This window comes from Triticum aestivum, chromosome 5D (genome assembly GCF_018294505.1).
Source record: "Triticum aestivum cultivar Chinese Spring chromosome 5D, IWGSC CS RefSeq v2.1, whole genome shotgun sequence".
NCBI classification, from domain to species: Eukaryota; Viridiplantae; Streptophyta; class Magnoliopsida; order Poales; family Poaceae; genus Triticum; species Triticum aestivum.
In genome coordinates this window covers 141,129,988-141,139,669 of record NC_057808.1, presented here as the reverse complement: position 1 = coordinate 141,139,669, position 9,682 = coordinate 141,129,988, and the positions used below count along the sequence as shown (strand labels likewise).

The 9,682-nt window shown below is 48.1% G+C and overlaps 1 long non-coding RNA gene across 2 annotated transcripts in view; it reads right to left on the bottom strand.

The window, feature by feature from the left end:
* The window catches only part of LOC123119918 (uncharacterized), a 14,116-nt gene extending 4,962 nt beyond the window's left edge, over positions 1 to 9,154 (bottom strand). For both annotated transcript variants that reach the window (XR_006459068.1, XR_006459067.1), the window contains exon 1: positions 9,142 to 9,154. This is a non-coding gene — a long non-coding RNA (uncharacterized lncRNA). The remainder of the gene's footprint in view (positions 1 to 9,141) is intronic.
* Positions 9,155 to 9,682: the final 528 nt, after the last annotated feature.

The window sequence follows — 9,682 nt, the reverse complement described above, 5'->3', positions numbered from 1 at the left end:
ACGCTTGTAGACCTTCTTGCCCTTCTCAACCAGCTCGTCGTCGCTGTAGCTATCATCTAAAAAGGTGTCCTCGCTACCATCCTCCGGGCCACTAGCTTCCAGAGTCTCGTGGGCCGAAGACTCCGTGACCGGAGTCTTCTGGGACGAAGACCCCGTGACCGGAGTCTTTTGGTGAAAGGATCGATATAGTTGACTAGAGGGGGGGGGGTGAATAGGCAACTAACAATTTTTTAGCTTTTCTTTACCAATTTAAACTTTGCATCAAAGTAGGTTGTCTAGATATGCAACTAGGTGAGCAACCTATATGATGCAACAACAATAAGCTTGCACAAGTAAAGGCACGAGATAACCAAGAGTGGAGCCGGTGAAGACGAGGATGTGTTACCGAAGTTCCTTCCCTTTGAGGGGAAGTACGTCTCCGTTGGAGCGGTGTGGAGGCACAATGCTTCCAAGAAGCCACTAGGGCCACTGTATTCTCCTCACGCCCTCACACAATGTGAGATGTCGTGATTCCACTATTGGTGCCCTTGGAGGCGGTGACCAAACCTTTACAAACAAGGTTGGGGCAATCTCCACAACTTAATTGGATCTCCCAACGACACCACGAAGCTTCACCACAATGGACTATGGCTCCGCGGTGACCTCAACCGGCAAGGGTGCTCAAACACCCAAGAGTAACAAGATCCGCAAGGGATTAGTGGGGGGAATCAAATTTCTCTTGGTGGAAGTGTAGATCGGGGCCTTCTCAACCACTCCCGAGCAAATCAACAAGTTTGATTGGCTAGGGAGTGAGATCGGGCGAAAATGGAGCTTGGAGCAACAATGGAGCTTAGGGTTAGAAGAGGTAGTCAACTAGAGGAAGAAGACACCCCTTTTATAGTCGAGAACAAAATCCAACCGTTATCCACCTAACCAGCCTGCGACTTGCGGTACTACCGCACTAGGCAAGCGGTACTACCGCAAGGCCTCACGGTACTACCGTGACAGCCCATGGTACTACCGTAGCCACGGCAGGAGCGAGGACAAGCCTGACGTGCAGAGGCGGAGGGCGGTACTGCCGCTGGCGCGGTACTACCGCACCTCCTTGCGGTACTACCGCAAGGCAGGACTGGACTGTCCTGGGAAGGACGCGGGTGAATAAAATTACATCCGTGCCAACTTCCGCTGGAAAACAATCGATGCAAAAGTCCGACACGGTACTACCGCAAATGGCGAGCGGTACTACCGCGTGGCGGCTGAGCCAGGCCAGGGCGCGCGGTACTACCACGCACGATGTGCGGTACTACCGCGGAGGACGCGGATGTAAAAAATTACATCCGCCCCTACTACTGTATTGCAGCGGCACTTGGCCTGGGGGCCACGGTACTATAGCTCCTGAGGAGCGGTACTAGTGTGGGCTCCTGCAGTACTACCGCGCCGAGGTCCGGTACTACCGCAGGTTCCTGCGGTACTACCGCTCTGGGGAGCAGTACTACCGCGAGCCGAAATTCAACAACCAAGACATAATGCAAAGAGGATAAACGGAGGATGCTCCAAGGCGCAGGGGGAAAGGTGGAGACAAGGAAGAAAACGTGTACGTGATGATTCCACCCGAACCTTTCCGAAACGGACCCCCTCTTGATAGTACGGCTTTCCTATGACTCAATTCCACCAAAAACAAACGTAAAAAGAACGCCGTCTTCAATAGTCTTCGAGGGGCACCAAACCATCTTGTGCCTAGCGATGAAACATCTGAGAAACTCAAGGCACACGATTAGTCCGCAACAGCATTGTCATCAATCACCAAAACACCTTAGGGATAAATATGCCCTTACAATCTCCCCCTTTTTGGTGGATTGATGACAATACGGGATTTGCACAAAGGAAAATAATATTGAGCAAACGCAAACCCCTCCTCTCTAAAATATAGACGGGCTCCCCCTAGATGTGTGCAATCTAGATGGGTGCTTTGGACTGCACGGCACACATACTAGGATCAACACTCCCCCTATATTTTATAGACAAGGCATATCTTGCAATAGAAGGCTAACACTAAGCAGGATAGCAAACAAGAGCATAACATAAGTAGCACCATATATCATAAGCTCACTAAGATAAGATAGAGTGCATATGTCTTACACCATATGAAGGATAAGAGGATAAGTCTCACAAGCGCAAACCAAACCAAAGAAAACGAGGTTCAAACGAAAAGGCAAACAAACACGACTCGCAACGACTCACAAGCAAATCCCTACACTCTCTCCCCCTTTGGCATCGAGATGCCAAAAAGGCAGAGAGGACACCTACACACACGGGGTGGCTCAGGCAGAGTGATCGCTCGAACGCTCCTCGTCAGACTCGGCGGCGGGGACGGTCTCCTCGATGGGCTCCTCAGAATCATTCCACCTGTAGCCTTGCTTCGCCATCCATTCTGCCTCTGGGGTGATGTGCCTCTCTGACCTGCTGGATTCTGCTTACTCGTTCGTTAGGCTTACTCGTTCGTTACTCCCTTCGTTGCAAAATAGTTTAAATTTTAACTAAAAACACGGCAAGTATTTTGCGATGGAGGTAATAGTTAAATACCCTAAAACTGATAGTTCTTTCTTCTCCTCCTCCTCCTCCTCCTCTTCTTCTTCTTCCTCTTCCTCCCCCTTTCTACTTATTCTACTTTTCTTCTTCTTTTTTCATTAAACCTAAAACTAAACCTAAACAAAAAAAACTAAACTAAATAACCTAAACTATTTAAACTAAATAACCTAAACTAACTAAACTGAAAAAACTTAAACTAAATAACCTAAACTAAACAGAAAAGAAAAAACAGAAAAAAAACAGGGGCCGGGGCTCACTGTGGGGGGCGGCAACGGGTCGTGGAGGGGGCGACGATGGGGCGGCTGCGAGGCAGGGTGGCGACGGGGCTGGGAGGGCCGGCGATGGGCGATGCTCCTCGGGGGGGGGGGCTGTGGAGGGGGAGGCCGCGGCGGGACGGGGCGGGGACGGCCACGCAGGGGAGGGGCGGGGCGGCTGGACGGCCACGGCGTGGCTGGCCGGCGTGGAAGGGGCGGCGGGGGCGCGGTGGACGTCAGGGCGCCGCAGGGGAGGGGTGTTGGGCGACGTGGCGAGGGGCAAGAGGGGGGCGACGGGTGGTGGGGCAACGGGGCAAGGGGGCGGCGGGTGGTCGGGGCAGCAGCAGGTGGCTGGTGGCGGGGGCGACGGTGGTTGGCGGTGGTCTCGTCGGGGAGAGAGGAGAGAGAGAGAGAGGGAGGGGGCGGGGTGGGGAGCCGTCAGTTAGGTTATCTCTTTGCCATCCGCCCCCCTTTGCCATCCGCTTTTTTGCTCTTTGTCGTCCGCTCGCGGACGGCAAAGAGGGGGCCGTTAGGTTTTTTCTGAGCAGCTCGTTAGTGGGGCCCACCTCCCTCTTTGCCGTCTGCCCGCTGACGGCAAAGATTCTTTGCCGTCCGCCAGCAGACGGCAAAGAACTGGCTGATGGCAAAGACCTTCTTTGCCATCAGCCAGTTCTTTGCAGTCCGTTTTTTGCAAGCTGACGGCAAAGACCTTCTTTGCCGTCCGCCAGCAGACGGCAAAGAATTAGCAGACGGCAAATAAGCAAATTCCAGTAGTGATATAACCACACTCAAGGGCATTATCCGCAAATTGGAGGATCTCCTACGCTCGATGTGCGACTATCCATCATCACCACCATCTTGTTCACCAGCAAAGGAGAACTGAGTATCTGGTATGGGCACTCCCATTGGCAACTGCCAAGCTTGGGGGAGGTGCCCCGGTATCGTATCACCATCACACTCCTATCTTTACTTTTTTCTTAGTTCGATCCTTCTGGTAATATCTTGATCTAGTAGAATAAAGTTTTAGTATTATCTAGTTTTGAGTTTTGCTTTATGATCCTTATATGTAATCGAGTCCGTGAGCTATATATAATAAAGATTAGTTTTGAGTCAAGGGCTTCATTATCTTGCTATGATCTTGAGGGAATAAAAATAAAAGAGAAGAAAAAATGGATAAAGAGATCATATTGATCTTATGGAGAGTAATGACTTCACATATAAAAGAGTATGATGAATAAAAGTTGTTGAGAGTTGACAAACATAGTTTTGGTCATCGTTGCAATTAATAGGAAGTAATAAAGAAAGAGAGGTTTTCACATATAAATATACTATCTTGGACATCTTTTATGATTGTGAGCACTCATTAAAATATGACATGCTAAAAAGTTGATGTTGGACAAGAAAGACAACGTAATGGGTTATGTTTTCTTATATCTGAAATAAAGTATATTGTCATGGATCATCCAACATGTTGACCTTGCCTTTCCCTCTCATGCTAGCCAAATTCTTTGCACCAAGTAGAGATACTATTTGTGCTTCCAAATATCCTTAAACCCAGTTTTGCCATGAGTGTCCACCATACCTACCTATGGATTGAGTAAGATCCTTCAATTAAGTTGTCATTGTTGCCTGCAATAAAAATTGCTCTCTAAATATGTATGATTTATTAGTGTGGAGAAAATAAGCTTTATACGATCTTGTGATATCGAAGCAATAAAAGTGACGGACTGCATAATAAAGGTCCATATCACAAGTGGCAATATAAAGTGACGCTCTTTCACATTAAGATTTTGTGCATCCAACCATAAAAGCACATGACAACCTCTGCTTCACTCTGCGAAGGGCCTATCTTTTACTTTTGTCTTATACCTTATACAAGAGTCATGGTGATCTTCACCTTTCCTTTTTACATTCCTTTGCCAAGCACATTGTGTTGGAAAGATCCTGATATGTATATATATATATATATATATATATATATATATATCCAATTGGATGTAAGTTAGCATGAACTATTATTGTTGACATTACCCTTGAGGTAAAAGGTTGGCAGGCAACACTATAAGCCCCTATCATCCTCTGTTTCCGATTAAAACTCCATAACCATAAGTATTGCGTGAGTGTTAGCAATTGCGAAAGACTAAATGATAGTTGAGTATGTGGACTTGCTGAAAAGCTCTTATATTGACTCTTTCCTATGTTATGATAAATTGCTATTGCCTCAGTGACCGAGATCATAGTTTGTTAGTTTTCAATGAAGTTTCTGATTCATACTTGACATTGTGAATAGATTGTTACTTTAGCATAAGAAATCATATGACAATATATGTTGATGTTATAAGAATGATCATGATGCCCTCATGTCCGTATTTTATTTTATCGACACCTCTATCTCTAAACATGTGGACATATTTTTCGTTATCGGTCTCCGCTTGAGGACAAGCGAGGCCTAAGCTTGGGGGAGTTGATACGTCCATTTTGCATCATGCTTTTATATTGATATTTATTACATTATGGGCTGTTATTACACATTATGTCACAATACTTATGCCTATTCTCTCTTATTTTACAAGGTTTCATGAAGAGGGAGAATGCCGGCAGCTAGAATTCTGGGCTAGAAAAGGAGCAAATATTAGAGACCTATTCTGCACAACTCCAAAAGTCCTGAAACTTCACGGAGGCACGTTTTGGAATATATAAAACATACTGGCGAAAGAATTAACCAGACGGGGCCCACACCCTGGCCACGAGGGTGGGGGCGCGCCCTACCCCCCTGGGCACGCCCCCTGTCTTGTGGGCCCCCTGGCAGGCCTCCAGTGCCCATCTTCTGCTATATGAAGTCTTTCGTCCGAGAAAAAATAATAAGCATGCTTTCGGGACAAAAGACCGCCGCCACGAGGCTGAACCTGGCGAAACCAATCTAGGGCTCCGGCGGAGCTGTTCTGCCGGGGAAACATCCCTCCAGGAGGGGGAAATCATCACCCCCGATCCTCTCATCGGGAGGGGGACAATCTCCATCAACATATTCACCAGCACCATCTCCTCTCAAACCCTAGTTCATCTCTTGTATCCAATCTTTGTCCCAAAACCTCAGATTGGTACCTGTGGGTTGCTAGTAGTGTTGATTACTCCTTGTAGTTGATGCTAGTTGGTTTATTTGGTGGAAGATCATATGTTCAGATCCTTTATGCATATTAATACCCCTCTGATTATGAACATGAATATGATTTGTGAGTAGTTACTTTTGTTCCTGAGGACATGGGAGAAGTCTTGATATAAGTAGTCATGTGAATTTGGTATTCGTTCCATATTTTGATGAGATGTATGCTGTCTTTCCTCTAGTGGTGTTATGTGAACGTCGACTACATGGCACTTCACCATTGTTTGGGCCTAGAGGAAGGCATTGGGAAGTAATAAGTAGATGATGGGTTGCTAGAGTGACAGAAGCTTAAACCCTAGTTTATGTGTTGCTTCGTAAGGGGCTGATTTGGATCCATATGTTTCATGCTATGGTTAGGTTTACATTAATACTTCTTTTGTAGTTGCGGATGCTTGCAATAGGGGTTAATCATAAGTGGGATGCTTGTCCAAGGAAGGGCAGTACCCAAGCACCGCTCCACGCACATATCAAATTATCAAAGTAACGAACGTGAATCATATGAGTGTGATGATAACTAGCTTGACGATAATTCCGATGTGTCCTCGGGAGCATTTTCCTTCATATAAGAGTTTGTTCAGGCTTGTACTTTGCTACAAAAAGGATTGGGCCATCTTGTTGCACCTTATTTACTTTCATTACTTGTTACCCGTTACAAATTACCTTATCACAAAACTATCTGTTACCGATAATTTCAGTGCTTGCAGAGAATATCTTACTGAAAACCGCTTGTCATTTCCTTCTGCTCCTTGTTGGGTTCGACACTCTTACTTATCAAAAGGACTATGATAGATCCCCTATACTTGTGGGTCATCAGGAGAACCTTAACAAGGCCCTCGAGACCGAAAAGCAGTTGCAGAGTGATGACGCCACCACCCATAAGGACTATGTGGGCAACGTAAATCTCTGGATCGGCCGTCTCATCGACATCGCAGAGAAGCTCACCACGCAGCTAGCCGTCATGGGCATGCCGGAGGTCAGGTACTCCCAGGAGGCGAATGTGAGCCCCAATGCCAGGCTGACCTTGTTCTTCGAGCGCGTCCTCGATGCGTTGGAGCAGCTCCGCTCCAATCGAGCAACCTATCTGGCCAATGAGGCCCGGAAGCTTTGATGGAGCGCCCTGACCAAGGTGCTCACCAAGGGGGCGTTCTGGAACCCTAGCATCGACTTCGCCAACGCGCTTGAGAGCTTGCTGGAGGACACGGACCTCGCGGCGCTCGAAGAGCGTATCGAGCCCATCATCAGCTGCGTCGACGGAGTCAAGAGGGTGGAGGGCCAGCGCCGGGACTAGCCACCCTGTTTCTCCTTGCCCTGCGTGTTCATGCCCAAGACAATTTATCTTAAGTTAGAACCGCGGCAATCATTGATGTAATATAACTCTGCAGTACTTTGAGATGAAGCATCCTATCTTCCTGTTTGATCTTTCTTTGTATGTACACACCCTATGCCTAGTTGGATAGGTTTGCCGGCTCATAAACCCATGTTGTGGCGCTTTGAGGAACGGGTCCTTAGCAGCCTGTCGGGGGGCGCTTGCTGCCGAGCAAGCCACCTTGCCGTTCTCCGCGCAGCCACTCGAACTGTTGAGCGGAGTCGAAACAGAACAAGGGTGTTGCCAATAGCGGAAGGGTTCCCTTGCGCGCAGGTTTTCCATACAAAGAGCAAAATCTTTCGAGGAAAATAACCTTATAAAAAGGAAAATTTCTCAAGGTTCTGGATGACTTGGCTTTTCCGTCGCCATGCGGATGGTTGTTGCGGCTGCGGACATCACCACCTCGCCTAGCTGATGGCACCAGAGCATGGCTGATCGACGTCGCCTTCTTCTCTCGAGCCATCGCGATGAAGGAGTCGACGAGTTGACTTCAAAACTGGATTTTCACAGCATCAGCGCCCCCTACCTGGCACGCCAAGGATGTCAGGGCTCAGGGACGACACCTATGGGATCACAGGGAATCCCTACTACGGTTGGTGGGGCATGGGGCTGCACAAAGAGCGGGTGGAGAAGATCAACACGGGGGGATTTTTACCCAGGTTTGGGCCGCAAACGATGCGTAAAACCCTAGTCCTGCTTTGTGTGTATTTAGTGATCTTGAGCTCTTGAACTAGCTGCAGTGCATGCCCAGTCCAAAAAGTCTAAATCCCCCTCAGTACGCCTCGGGTCTACATTTATATGTCAAAGGGGTTGCCATAGTGGCACACAACAGGTGGTAAGTATGTACAGTGTAGAAGTTTATCTCCTGACATCATAGGACAAATGCATTTAATGCGCCGCCTATGTGTCCTCTTGCTTTATCGGGGACGACAAAGAAGCTCGTCCCGTCCATCACCGCCTCGCCTTGCTTCGACACGCGTCCAAGGTAGGCTGGCTGGCTGCTGAGCTGGTGCGGTGGCAGGGTCTTCATGAAGATCTGCATGCCACCATGCAGGTGCTTGGCTAGTTGGCCTAGAAGCTGCATGCTGCCACACAGGCGCTCGCCTAGTTGGCGGGCTGGCCGCCACGTCAGAACGGGTGCGGGGCAGTGAAAATCTGGCAAGTGCGGGCCTAGCCTTGGCCCCGCAGATGTCCCCGGCAAGGGCCTTGCCGGGGTCTCGTGGGCGTCCCTAGCAAGGATCTTGCCGGGGGTCCTCGTCTTCTGGTTCTCATCTAGTTTTGCAGGCCTTTGGTCTTTACAACGATCTGCATGCCACTACGCAAGGCACCCTTGAGTCTTGGCCTTGACGCTGTCGATGGTGCCTGAGCTCTCAGGCTCAAGGGTGGCGGCCTTGCTGGTGTTGGGCAAGTTGCCCCGGCAAGGCTCTTGCCGGGGCTACGTAGTCCGCCCCGGCAAGGCTCTTTCCGGGGGAAGCCCATCTTGTCCCTTTGCTCTTTATGCTTCTGGCTTGAGTGCTGCCTTGGCAGCGTTTTACCTTTGCTACCTCTACTTCGTCAAGCGTGGTCGCGGGTGTGGCAATGACTGCCCGTGCACAAGTAAAGGGGTACAGAAAGGCCCCTACTTTTGTACACCGACAAAGACTCTTTACTAGCGCCGTTACCGGGAAGTGAAGCACCTTTGGTAAGTGGAAATTGGTAAGGAAACATTTATATAGTGTGCTGAAATTTACTGTCAGTTGTTACTATGGAAAAGAATCCTTTGAGGGGCTTGTTCGGGGCATCTTCACCTCGACCGGAAGAGCAAAGAGTTGCTCCTCAACCTACTGCACCTACTGAAAATATTTATTATGAAATTCCTTCGGGTATGATAGAGAAACTGCTAGCTAATCCTTATGCAGGAGATGGAACATTACATCTTGATATACACCTAATCTATGTGGATGAATTTTGTGGATTATTTAAGCTTGCAGATATGCCCGAGGATGTTGTCAAGAAAAAAGTCTTCCCTTTATCTTTGAAGGGAAAGGCATTGACATGGTATAGGCTATTGGATGATATTGGATCATGGAACTACAACCGATTGAAATTGGAATTTCAATAGATGTTTTATCCTATGCATCTGGTTCATCGTGATCGGAATTATATATATAATTTTTGGCCTCGTGAAGGAGAAAGTATCGCTCAAGCTTGGGGGAGGCTTAAGTCAATGTTGTATTCATGCCCCAATCATGAGCTCTCAAGAGAAATTATTATTCAAATTTTTTTGCTCGGCTTTCTCATAATGATCGATCCATGCTCGATACTTCCTGTACTGGTTTCTATATGAAGAAGGAT